This window comes from Hermetia illucens, chromosome 6, assembly GCF_905115235.1.
Source record: "Hermetia illucens chromosome 6, iHerIll2.2.curated.20191125, whole genome shotgun sequence".
NCBI classification, from domain to species: Eukaryota; Metazoa; Arthropoda; class Insecta; order Diptera; family Stratiomyidae; genus Hermetia; species Hermetia illucens.
Window position 1 is genome coordinate 13,883,049 of NC_051854.1, and position 13,679 is coordinate 13,896,727.

Consider the following 13,679-nt stretch of genomic DNA (forward strand, 5'->3'; position numbering starts at 1 on the left):
CTGGTATATTTCGTGGTTTTTTCGGCAAACTTTCGGCGATTCCACCATGCTCCGGTATTGACTTTGTGCTCATTCAACTGATTCATCTTGCCCAGTAGTTTCCTTGACGTAGGGTCACCAAGTGTTAGCTTTGTCAGTAGGTGATTCATCTTAGCCGTTTCAGAGAGGACGGGGCCTATGAGCAGCAAATATTCAGTGAAGATCTTCATAATGATTATCCAATACTCTAGATGTACATACAAAGACTCACTGATGACAAATTATCAAAGATACATAAATATTAGGCGATGACGACTTTACGGTTTCTTACCAGGGTAGAGGCAAATCATCAGACGCTGCCTCACCTCTGCCCTGGCAGCAGCGTCACCGAAGCGGCTCGCAGATATTAAGTGCTCCTTTATATAATTAGCAGAACACAACATGCAACGCAACATATTCAGCGTAAATTCACCAATATTTGACCAAAGCATGGCCAGAGCAAAACGCATTTTTTTGAGATAAACCGCATAATACAGGAGGATAAACCGCTTAATATAGCCCCTCCCCAACACAGGTAGATCTCTAGTACTTTCTGCGAGACAGACCAGAGCATTGTAGATGCAAATGCAGTAGTTTGCCGCCTAGATCCCATGCGCACCCTCGAAATGAGAGATCTCGATTGCCTTGCGAACACGAACACAACAGCCCAGATGTGAGAAGCATCTGCCAACCTCAGAGGATAAAAATTGGCCTTTGTCACTGTCCCTGAGAAGAGAGTGATAGCCAGTATATTTCCTTCAAAATAAAAAAAAACGGCCCCTCACAATGACCTGAGGAAAGTCAAAGTTCAAAAATTTGCCAAAGCTCTTTCGAGAGAGGTAAATGGGCTACAAGATCCGGATAACGTCAGAAGAAGTGCGACTGAATCATTAGTGAATTCACTATAATTTGTAATTCATTGGCACCCAAAGGGAGTCTTCGTCAGGGGATTCACAAGTGCACTGGTGGACGGCTGAAACTGCAAGGGGTACAAGAAGCTTAGGCGATGTATAATCTTTAGATATGCAGAATACAAGAGTGCGAAAAAGGAACTCCACCACGAAATCAAAAGGCAAAAATCACGCTGCTCGTAAGAGCTAATTTGCGATCTTAACATGTATCCATAAGTTAGTTACCAACAAGCTGGGTGACCTTGGATTACCCTGCTCCATGCAAACAGGGTGGGTGGAAGTCCAGTCCTATCATTTCCCGCCCGTTCTTCGAAGTAGTATGATATTCACAAGGCGCTGGAAAATTCTTTCCATATTCCATGTTCTGCTCTTTAAGACCCGGTAATGACTGCGCGAAATGATGGTCACATCGGGGATGATCCTAGGTCCGGATATTTGAAAAACCTCATATGATAGTTCGGTACAACTAGAGAGTCGGATGCGCAGATGATGTTACGGCACTAGTTGCCACAAGCATGGTTGACTAAGCTCAGTGCACATTGTAAATGGTGGTGCGGCCAGTCAATAGATGGCTGACTGAACATAGGTTCACCTCGGCTCTGGAGAAAGTCAAAGTGGTATTTCTGACACGGAGGGGGGGAGTCCTTCTTATTCAGGTTAGTTAGGATCTTGTCGAAAACAGCGGTGGAATGCCTTGCAATCACGATAGAAATGAAGATGATTATCTTCGAGCAGATTTGTATCATCACAGATAAAGCTGATGCTAGAATGTTGCCGATTTGCAGGATGATATCCAAAGTTGGAGGTCTCTTGTCTAGTAGGCGTTGTTTGCTGATGAGTGCCATTTAGTCCATATTTCTTTACGGTTGACTCCCTCATTAAGGAAATATACCACAAGCGTCTAGCGTCGTCCCCATTGAAACCAGCGGGAATGGTGCATCTAGTTCTTCGCCTGGTCTAATTCTTTAGATATTTAGAGACTTTTCGCGCTATTGAGATAAAGTAACAGCATCGTCCTTCGTTTCTAATTAGCTTTGGAAGAGTTAATAATGGAACTGTTTTCGTTTCGAGTGTCCATCAGTTAGCTTCGTAATCAGCTGCAGAAAGAAGAGCAAGTAAAATAGGGTTCCTATTAACCTTAGAAATCTTCGTTGACTTTTTGGAATTTATGGATTATCTCAATCTTGATCTTTTTTCATTTTGGTTTCTTTTGCCTCCTTCTCAAGGCAACTTGGTGCAACTAAGGCGATTGCCATATAATCGACCGAGGCGGCAACTGTGAACTCTGAGATTCAAGACAAAGCGTCAGCAACAACGTTGTCTTTTCCCGGCACGTGTTGTATATCAGAAGTGAACTGGCTGATATAACTCAAGTCTCTAAGTTGGCGAGGGGACGCTTTATCGGGCTTCTGCGTGAAAGTAAGGGGCTTATGGTCTGTGAACACAGTGAACGGCCTGCCCTGAAGGGAGAAACGAAAGTATTTTATAGCGAGGAACGCAGCGTGTAGCTCACGATCGTAGGCGCTGTATTTGCGTTGGTTTGAGCTGTTTTGAATAGGAGCCCAACGGTTGCCAGAATCGATTTACCCGTTGGTGAAGAGCGGCGCCTACTGATGTATCTGAGTTATCGATGATAACAGCTAGGGGCACATCTGGTTGAGGAAATGCCAGTTGTGTTGCATTAAAAAGTTGTTGTTTGACTGTCTCAAACGCATGGACGGCCGCAGCAGACCACTCAACCTTCTCTTTAGTTTTGGGCCCAGACTAGGAGGCGTTCAGGATCGCTTGGTAATGAGCGGTTTTGGGCGAGAAACGACGATAGAAGTTCAACATGTCCAAGAACCTTCGCAGATCCTTTATCGAAGTAGGTAGTGGGAAACTCTTAATCGCCTCAACCTTATCTGGGTCAAGTTGGATACCGTCAAGGGTAACTAAGTGGCCGAGAAATTTTACCTGCTTCTGTAGAAATCCGTATTTTTCAACATTTAAGACAAGTCCGGCCTGAAGGAGACGTTGAAAAATGCAGTCGAGATGCTCTAAGTGCTCAGATTAGGAAGCGGAAGCGACCAAAACATTATCCATGTATACGAAACAAAAGTGTAAGTTTCGTAAAACAGAGTGGAGGAACCTCTGGAAAGTCTGCACAGCGTTGCATAAACCGAAAATCATCCTAGTTAACTCGAAGAGTCCGAAAGATGTGCCAATAGTCGTCTTAGGAATGTCTTCGGGAGCTACAGGGATTTGGTGGTACGCCTTGATCCAAGGACGTAAAAACACAGCAGTTCGTTAGTCTCCGCATAGCCGCCATTCGCCATTTGGCTTAGGGACCAAATGTAGTAGAGAGGACCAACAACTGTTTGACGGTCTGCAGATATCCTGTTTCATCAAATTTTCGAATTCTCTCTTCCCAACAGCAAGCTTCTTGAGTGAAAGGGGACGCACCTTTGAGAAGATTGGAGAGCCGGTGGTATATGGTGATATGGTGCAGCGTCCTCGTCGACCAGAAAGCAACGCCTGCTTAGGGGGTTGAACACTGAAAGGCGATGTGGTACTGCGAATCGCATAGCCGTGGCCGAAGCACCCAGCAAATCTAGTTTTTTGCTAAACCAAATGTACATCTTGTGGTACATTTAGTCGTATTAGCTCCGTATTTCCGATGGTACCAACAAACCGTGCAGACCGATGAGGGTCCCGGCGTGTGACTACCAGCACAAATTGCGCCTCCAATTGACGGAACCATGCTGCCGGATTGCGCCGCCAAAATGGAGGCACCCTGACAGCGACTGCCGTCACTGATGCGAATTTCTCCTTGCGAGACATGTTTCTCCAACTGACTCGTTGGAGGAGAAAGTTGAAATAAAGAAAGACGGGGCGGCAAAACACCACGGCAGAGCCCGGAGAGAGCAAACATCAAATGGCGGCAATCGGCACGGAATTTAAAAGAATATATATATAGAAAAAACGTAATATAAAACAGGCAATAATAAGTAAATAATTCTACTGGATTAAAACGCATCGTGGTGTAGAATTCGCTAGTCAGCTCTCCAGATCAGTGCTGTCTGCTAACTCGATGATTTAAATCTCTGCAACCAGGAAATCATTAATCTTAAAACTATAATAATTTCATAATGATTGCAAGGTACTAGCGAAAGGTAATAGGAAAAGTTTCACCAAGTAACATTTATTAGAGATACAAAAATCAAGTTTCTCGCTTAAATCTTTTGTTTCCTAAGGGCATTTGATTTGATTGGGCAAAAAAGAAAAAAATTGTGAGTTCAGATAGAAATGAATTTTTAAAAAACGTTCCTCAAAACCCCCCCTTATATTTAGGCCAAATATTCTCTTCCACCAGCTCGTCATATTCCATTTATCAAATTGGAAGAGACACTCCACGAGCAACAGGTTCTCAAGTGTTCCGATACAGTTTCACGCATTCACGTATTGCCGACAGGTAAACATACCGCTTGCCATAGATACAAAATGTAATTTTCAATTCACTTCCAGTTTCCAGTTAGACTTTAGATATTTTCAAGTGTTTTGAGTTGAATACATACATGAACGTGCAGTAGAGAGGTGAAAAAATGTAAGATGGCGACGCGGCGTCAGCTCGGTGTCTACAATTTATTTTCAGTTAGTTCTCTTCGAGCGTTTGCGCAGCCACACTGCGCTCCGTGAAACGTCTAGTTTTCTTTGTAGCGAGTATGTCGTGAAGTGCAATAACTTTTATCGAAGACAAAAAGCTGATTTGATGACATTATCGCGTTGAGAAAAAATGTGGTGTTGTGATAAAGATGGTAATTACGGTAACTGACGGTTGAGTTACAGATACAGTGCCCTTCGGAACGGTTAGTTTTCTGTGAAATACTGGTTCATGCTGATATATATGTAACTATATATGGAATACTAGATGCATATGATTATGTGAATAAGCGAGGATACATTGTAGTTGCGTGCAGTAGTTAAAGGTAATACACTCATTCCTGTTTGTTTAGAAACTGTAAGGCACACCATATTTGCAGACCAGCTCGTCGTTAGTTTTATGAAAGCAATTGGAGTACTCTCTGCACTGAAAGTGACTAACATATTTTCCCGATACGGGGTGAATCAACAGATACGATTCTTTCCAATATTTCTTAAAAAAGACCAGTGTGGTATATACCACAACCTTGCATCAAAAGTTGCATGTGTGTGAAGGTATCCAGAGTATCTAGTCTATTTCTACAGTCGGCGATTGGAAAAAGGCCGTGCGAATGCATGGAGCAATTGGATAAATGGCTAGCTTGCTAGCTGCGACTAGATGGATGACTGGGTAAATATGCGAATATAGGACCAAAGGCAACTTGGACGTAGGATGGAGAAAATCTCCGTCTATTCAATCACGAACAATTCAACCTCAACTAACCGATGTCCATTGTGTTTCATGTCGGAAACTTGCCTAACTTGGGTCTTGAGATACTGTTAAGTTTACACGAATGAAGACGAGAGAGGTCAAAGATCTCTTATTAGTCGGTTTAATACCTCAATCTTTTCTCCATTGCTTCACCTCCTTCGGATACGTTTGGTTCTTTAATCCGTTCTTTTCACAGAAGCACTAAGAATACATGCATGCCGTATTGGATATGTTTCAACATCCACATTTATGGCTCGTGTTATATGGAGAAGCTGGTGTTTGAATGTATCTTGTATCGGGCCCACATATGTATGCACGTATCTTTGAATTAATACTATTTGAATTTTTAAAATCTAGTTCATTCGGATTAATGGCATTTCCGACTATTTTTCATTCATCTTCGAAAATTTAGTTCTGTTAGACATATCATTATTAATCTTTTTAATTTTTGATGGATATTTTAATATAACGTATAATTTTACATCTCCATGAGTGCGATTTTTACTGAAAATACAATTTTTATTAACATTACCGATTTCTTTTAATGGTCAGCGTAGAAATTAATAAATAACGTGATCTTCTTGTGGGGGTTTTGGTTTGCGCACGTTGAAAGTATGTCTGGTTTTAGACAAATTAATTATTACTTCTCGAATTTCATGGACTAATAACTGGTTTTCGGGGATTATTTTCACGGCTGCATTGCTCGCGGTTTACTTTTCTCGCTGTCGATTCTTCAAGAGAAAAAAACTGAAGCAAATATCATTCCGCATAAACAATGGTCTACAATGTCCAATTATAATTTTGTACAATTTAAAATTCCACAACTTAAAAATCTGCATATTTTTCTCGTTACTTTCCGGTCAATCGAAAAGTGAAATTTTTTTCGGCGGCACGGTCTTTACGTCGGATTTGATGCGCAGCTTAAATAGACTATGATATTTAATTCTTACACATGTGCGTGGATCGAGCCAGGGGAATGTGATAAAACATGGATGGGCTATTTATATGGTGATGCCGAAATTTTCGGATGCTATTGGCATTATTTATTACCTCGCGCTCATCTTTCGATCCGCTAAATGAGCAGGTGGATGCGTAAACGATTTCGACCAACCAATGTAATTGAAATCATATCTTTTTCGTGGATATATACTCAGCCATTCAGCAAAATCAAGGCTACGGAAAGATAATGATGGCTTTAAAGGTTGAAGTGAAAGGGCATCTGACCAACCTTATTCCCTTGAGCATTTTTTGTCGGCATTCTTGCATAATTGAATTAATTTGACTGACCGTTGTATCTTACGGGCTTCACTGTACGATCTTAATAAGCATAACATTGTTCCAATGATCGATATTACTGAAAAAAACCAGTATGGGAGAGGCAAGTCTAACATACAATCAACTGTACTTATTGAAACAGAAATAAGACCAGTTTCGAGTTCTGAAAATCAGACACAAGAAGCAAAGCTGTATGATCTCGCGAAGTGTGTGGTAGACAACATATTTCCGTTTTCTACTGAAATTGAGCCAAAGATATTGCAATGCGTGAGATTTGAGCATTAAGTCAGAAGTATGTACGCACCCTAATGAATCTCTGAGAACGAAGTGAATGTATTAAGGCCAGGGTCCAGGAAATGTTGGGCGTTTTTTTCGAAGTTACAATGATAAAAAGTCTTGGCAATACGGAGGGTAATACAAGGTACAACCATCACATGGATCAGTGTAATTATCGACAATATTGCAGAAGTGACCTCTTTGGAGGTAGGGTACTTTCGACCTTGGCATCTCTACAACTTAGTTCAGATTCCATTACATATTTTGGGCAATGAAACATCGGATTTTCTGGACCTTCCGGTATGCTGCAACATCCAGAATCATTTGGTGTACATCCAACCCAAAACGGTGCAGATACTGCCAGTAGCAACCACCGTGTCCCGTGAGGAACTGGACAATGCGGTAGTTGGTCCCTCCATGTTTCCGCTCAAGCCACACCATAGTGTTGGAAAGGAACTTGTACATCCACCGACCCTTCATAGACTTGTCCTATCTGCATTGTCAGAAATCATTCAACTCTAATCTTGCCGCATTCTTACGTTCTGTGTGCCCCTCTACGTCTTGCATGGTGCGGAATACTCATTTCTTTCGCTGGAATGCTAATAGGAGTCATGTTTGCGACTACTCGTACTGCCTCATCTGATGTGAATCTGAAAACATTGCAAATCCTCAAAGCAATTAGCTGGTAAACTGAATTTACCAGCTTCTTTCTCTGGGACTTTGTAACCGCCTCTATGCACACAAACTACAAGCAACCTGTGACAATGTTTCAGCCCGCCAGTATTCGGCACCTTTTTTGTCTTTTGACATATATACTTTACGCGCTCTCCAAACTTAAGTTTGACGTCAATTATCACTCCCGGGTATTTGATAGCCGTCTTTGTCCTTACCGTATATCCATCGATTTACACTTTCACAGTGCTTTTCATTCTAGGGTTTCTTATTAAGACCGCTTCCCTTTACCGTTTTCACTATTTCCGTCGCATAGACCTCTACATCCTCTGGGTGCTTTGTTGTAACAATCATAGCTAGATCATTCATAAAACCTATAAGCGTAGTCCGTTTGGAAAAAGCGAGCACCCCATTATAGATGACATTCCACAATGGGGGACCAGTATCAAGCTCTGTGGTTCCCCTATCTATAACAATATACTTTTCGGGACCTCATCTGGCCTGTACCAGACAGTCCTCTCTGAGAGAAAATTTTTGACCCTACTCGGGAACACCTATGCCAGCTAATGCTTCTTCAATACTGTTTGACTTGGCCGAGATGAGTACGTTTTTGATATCCAATGCAACTCGGCACAACAGCCACCAGAAACTAGTAAGCCTTTTGCCAAACTCACGATCATGTGTATTACATCCACCGTAGACTGGGCGTGCCAAAAACCATACTAGCGCTCTGACAAGCTATTGCTGCTTTGGATGATAGTTAGGAGTCTTTTGTAGATGACTGCCTCCATCATCTTTCTTATTGTATCTAACAGGCAAATCGAGCGATATGATACTGGGTGCTCAGGTGGCTTGTTGGGTTTGGAAAGTAACCTCAATTTTTGCCTTTTCCACTGAACGGGTAATATTCTTTCTTTTAGGTGCGTCTCGTAGGTATTAGTGGAACGATTTGGCCTAGTGTTGTCTACCAGCTTCGGAGCTCTGTTAGGAATGCCATTCAATCCTTGGCTTTGTAAGGTGCAACTTATACCTCAGAGAGTTGCGATAAAATTGTTATCCAATTTTTGAAATTACCCAAATTAATTATAATCACATTCACAATCAATCGCAGACAATCTGTATTTTCAGTCCCAAAGATCATCGATAACAGATCGGCTCACTTTTACTCTTGCTTTTCACTCATTTTGTTTCAAGTTCCTCTGGTTTGCTAACATGCCTGTGTGTCTGCCATGCTGTTCTGATCTAGCTTTCCCAGACATGTTTGGCGTCTTCTCATGTTTAGGGGCTCGCAGGTCTCCAGTTTCTTGGTTTGTATCTCAGACCGAATATGATTTCCAGATAATCGTTGTGGGTTTTCGCCGAAGTTCCCAGACATATCTCAAAATATCATGAAACTTGCGAAAGCTAGATCTTGAATTGGACCGGTTCCTACTTTCCAGTCAGTATTCACCTCATCTTTGTTAGTCAATATAATGCCCAACCGGGCCGCAAAAGAACCCCCTCCCCCTTGCACTCGTGAAAAAACTTCCTTATTCTGGTCTCCGCGACATCCGCCTATCCAGCATGTCCACTATTTCGTTAACGTGAGGCTTAGAGAAGCCTAGCTGGAATGGATATTTATACCACCCATTTCGGTGTACAGAATGTTAAATAGGATTTGGATAACTTCCCGTCTCAATCATTGTTCTGAACCAAAATCTCATGAAATCATCTCCAAGCAAATTTTTTGCTTGGCTGAAGATGCTCTTTGTCCAAATGCTATCTCTCCGAGCTTGCGATCCCTTAATTTTTAATGATTTAATGATTTTAAATACCACTCTTGAAGGGTCCCATTTTTAAGGTTTTGTGTAAACACAAAACCTTATTAAAATCGGTTTACCGTCTGTCTGTCTGTCTGTCTGTCCGTCTGTCTGTCTGTCTGTCTGGCTGTCTGTCTGTCTGTCCGTCACACGCATTTTTCTCGGAGACGGTTGCAGCGATTGACACCAAATTTGGTGGAAAGCTGGGAACTGTGAACGCTCACGCATACAGTGAATTACATCCTTTTACAACGAATTTAAGGGGGGTCCCCATACATGCAAAAGGGGGGTGTAAATTTTTTTTCATCAAATATAGTCATGTGGGGTATCAAATTAAAGGTCTCAGTCAGTACTTTTTGAAGCTGGTCTTAGTTTTTACATTTATTGGAAGGGTGGGGAGTGCGGGTGGTTGAAAGTGACCATTCCTTTACGGGGGCCATTCTCAGAAACTACCCAACCGAAAAATCTGAAAAAAATCAGGAGGCTGCCACTATATGGTGCCTGGGCTCCGAAATACCTTCCACACTGATATCTGCATAAATAAAGTTAATAATAGTATATTACTATAATTTTTAGTAATTCGCTGTAGAACCCCCCTTAAATTCATGCTAGGACCACGAAATTTCGCAACAATATAGGGTATAACATAGAGCATGATCTTACCAAGTTTGGTGGAAATCGCACTATTACTAACAAAGTTATAATACGTCAAAGTTGTCGCTTCTTCGCAAATTCAAGACTATAAATGTCAATATCATCCGAAAGTGGATATTCCCACATAATATATGCATATATTACGTGCTACGTACTAAGAAATACACAAAACCTTTCGTACCTGAAGCGTCCAGCTTCCGGTTTCCCGACTTGTTTATATTCAATTAGGAACACTTAAACTCTTATATTGATGCTGGGAGTGCCAGAAGGTTAACCAGTCTTCATTCTTATTGCTTTTACCAGTACGGCTCAAAAGTCGTCTGATTAATTTCCTGAGTTTTTGCATTTCTCGGTTCCAGGAAGGAACCGTTTTACCGGGTTTGTCTCAGGATATAAGACTAGCTTCTTCAAAGTACTCTAGATTTTACAATTGAGTTTTTATCGCCAAAGGAGTCATTAGTTGCTAAGGAAGCTGTACTTTATTGACAAGAAAGCCATCGCATTTTGTCCAGTCCGTTTTCCTAGGATTCCGTATTTGTATTACACACTGTTCGCTTGTAACAGCCAGATTGAATTCTAGGTATCGTTGATTTGATAGTGAGACTTCGTCTAGCACTAGCTAGTCTCCAATCAAATCTAATAGCTTTGGAGTGCAGATTGTTAGGCTAATTACTTCACTTTTTTTAAATTACACGAACGTAGGTATGCACTCTACGTTTGGAGCTGATCTCACGAGCTAAAGTGATGAAATCAAATAGCTTGTCTCCCCTGGGATTACATTTGCTGTTGCCCAACAAAGATGTTGAGCGTTCGCATTGTACCTTATTAAGAGTTTGAGACCACTTGCATGCACTTCTGCATATATTACTAGATCTCTTAGTTCTTGGATCCGCGGAAGACACATTATAAGGCAAACTAGTTATGAGTTTTTCCTTTCGCCATTAATCTGTTATTGTAATCTGATCGTTACTAGCTTTTGGGAACGGAAATGTGTCAGCTATGTATGTCACGGCCGGTGTGTAATCAGGTTTCTCTCACACCCTACCGTCAGAGACTCGATCCTGTCATTTTTGGCTTCTCTGAGAATTGTCGCATTTGGAGGTGCAGCAGTGCTAAATGGTCTCATCTCTTTACGTAATTATTTTAGTGTTTTCTGTTCAATGCCTTCTTTGGTTTGGGAAGTCCAGTTTTGGCCAATGCGATTTCATAAACTGGCATCACGCCACTTCTGTTCACGTGACTAGCTGTAGGAGAAGCTAATAATGGGTGGAATTTCCTATTACTGCATAGTATAACCATAAGTTCTGTCAGTCAATGCGTATAGCGAGAAATGTTAGACTGCCGAAACTTTTAACACTGCGCAAGGAAAGTACCTAACCATACCCCATTTCCGTCAAACTTTCAGGTTCCGAAGGTCAGTAGTCCGTGGACGACAACACGATGAAGTTCGGTAACTATGAAAAATGAATCGCGATTATTGCGAAAAAGATTCACAGCTTGCTAAAAAAGCTGCCGGTAAACAAACGATTCATTTTTAGGACATAAGCTCGATACCGCGAAACAGCTGATGTGGTTGACAGGTCGTAGGAGGGGCGCCCGCGCTCCGTATGTCGCCCGAATATCGTGCATGCTGTGCGTAAGCATGTTTGTCGTAATGGGCGGAAATGGGTGTTTCAACTCGATGATATGAGTCGTATTTCACGAGAAGGTCTCGGTCTCGGTGCGTACCGGCGGTGTGTTGGCCATATGTTAACGCCAAACCGGAAGAAAATATGCCGAACTCGGTGTGCTGCTCTTTTGCAACGATTTCCCGTTAAAAAATATTGTAAAATTCTATTTTCTGATGAAAATTATCATCCGACTTCATGGTATGGTGTGGTATATGGGGGGCGCCTCATATCACGCAGTAACTGATATTCATTTCTGCGAGACTGGCGTCAAAGCCAATGCGAGCGTGTACGAAAAGATGGAAAGCTGGAAAGCCAAGCCAAGCCAAGATAATTCAGGAGTTGTTAGTGGCGCAGGTTCCTGACTTCATAACCGTGGATGAATGGGCTTCAGGCTTCAGATTTGAATCCTCTGCATTACAGCCTTTGAGCTAAATTAGAACAGAATGCCTACGATTGAACTTAAACCGATTTGGTGAGTTTGAAGATCAGTTTCGTGCCTGCAGCTCGAGAAATGCCACTTCATACCGTGCGGGAAGCGATCGATCACAGACTTCGGGCCTGTGTAGCTGCCAGTGATGGCCATTTTGAATATTTTTTTTCGTTTGAAATCTCTATGTTTGCCTTTTCTAATGGTGCACTTTTCGATTGATTTGGTTGAGAAATAAAGATTTGTTTGACTGACAGAATTTTTGGCTATACTATGCACCCATAGAAGTGGAGAAGTACTTCGAAGGTGCTACAATTTGATCTACTTTGTATGAGTCGAAGATCATTGATATTCTTTGCACACAAAATGAAGATGATGCTTTACAGTCTCCTGATATAATAGAATTTCAATCTATTCAGGAAAAAAAGGAGCACCATATTATCCTAGTTCAGTTCGAACATCAAGCTGAAACCCTCGACGATTTGTCCGATATATTCTGCCCTGCACAGCTCGGTATTCACAATGGTGAACTTGGGCCGACCGCCAAATTACCCGCTGAAACCACTTTAAGGTAATTTCAACTGCGCACTCTCCCTAAATGGACGAGCCTGTCGCAAAACCTTTGGCTATTAAATCTTGGTTCCGTTTTAGGCTCCAGCAGTTTGTACTTACGAAATTTTGCCATTCTTGGTGGATACTTACACTTGAGAATTCGTTCCATTCTTTCCCGTGTTCCTGTGAAAGGGACCAGCTTCATTGAGGTCTCTCTCGCTGATTTGATCACATCCCGACAGACCGATTCTAGTACCCGCGGGAAGTGTGGATGTGAGCTCTAGAGCCAAGCACAATAAAGCGTCGCCCATCACACATGTGTTGGCCTTACGCTTCTTGCGCATTACTGCGGATAAATAAGCCTATTGCGCCCAGCGTGGGTTTCATCAGGGTTGCCAGTTTCGTCTCTCCTTCTTGCGTCCTATTTCTTTGTACATTACAGCACCTGGTGGTACAGTTACGCCTATCTCCTTATCCCTAAAGAGCTTCACTTACTTCTGCAGTTCCTCTGCCGTCGGCTGTGGCGGGGGTCTTCCCAGGTTCATGATGCTTGGTTCTATTTTTACATAGCAGCGTTAGACTAGTAGCGCCCACGTCACCGTTGGTGATAAAGGAGAAAGTTCGGGCAGGCAGGATTCCGCTGGTAGTCCCTCTTCCTTTGTGGCTGAAGTTTCTTTCCGCGGAGCCTTCCCCTAGTACTTGCGGGTAAATTTAGGCAATAGTCCCGTGGACGAGCCGTAGTCAGATTTCAACTTTCCCCCAAGTTGACAGTTACCGTAGTCTTTTTTCAAGTTGGCTGCGCCGTAGGCACTAAATACAAGCTTTCCATTGATTTGCAAAGCACGTCTTTCATAGATTTCTTAGTAAGAGGGTATGAATTTGGTGAGGCCTCCAAAATCCGCGACCCGATTGCTCATAATTATGAGTGGATTCGAAGTTTGTGATTTCTTACCCCTCAAATTCAAAGCTTTTATATCTATTCTGTTAAAATCTTTAGTGTGGTGGTAAACTAACATAGGCTCCTCTAACACGACA

At 42.2% G+C, this 13,679-nt stretch overlaps 1 protein-coding gene across 2 annotated transcripts in view; it reads left to right on the plus strand.

Moving 5' to 3' along the window:
• Positions 1 to 4,384: 4,384 nt before the first annotated feature.
• LOC119659740 (ABC transporter G family member 4) overlaps positions 4,385 to 13,679 on the plus strand; it is a 99,865-nt gene continuing 90,570 nt past the window's right edge. Inside the window, exon 1 of one of the 2 annotated variants that reach the window (XM_038068001.1) lies at positions 4,385 to 4,894. The gene's annotated coding sequence lies outside the window, so the exon portion shown is untranslated. The remainder of the gene's footprint in view (positions 4,895 to 13,679) is intronic. The other variant, XM_038068002.1, reaches the window with a different exon arrangement.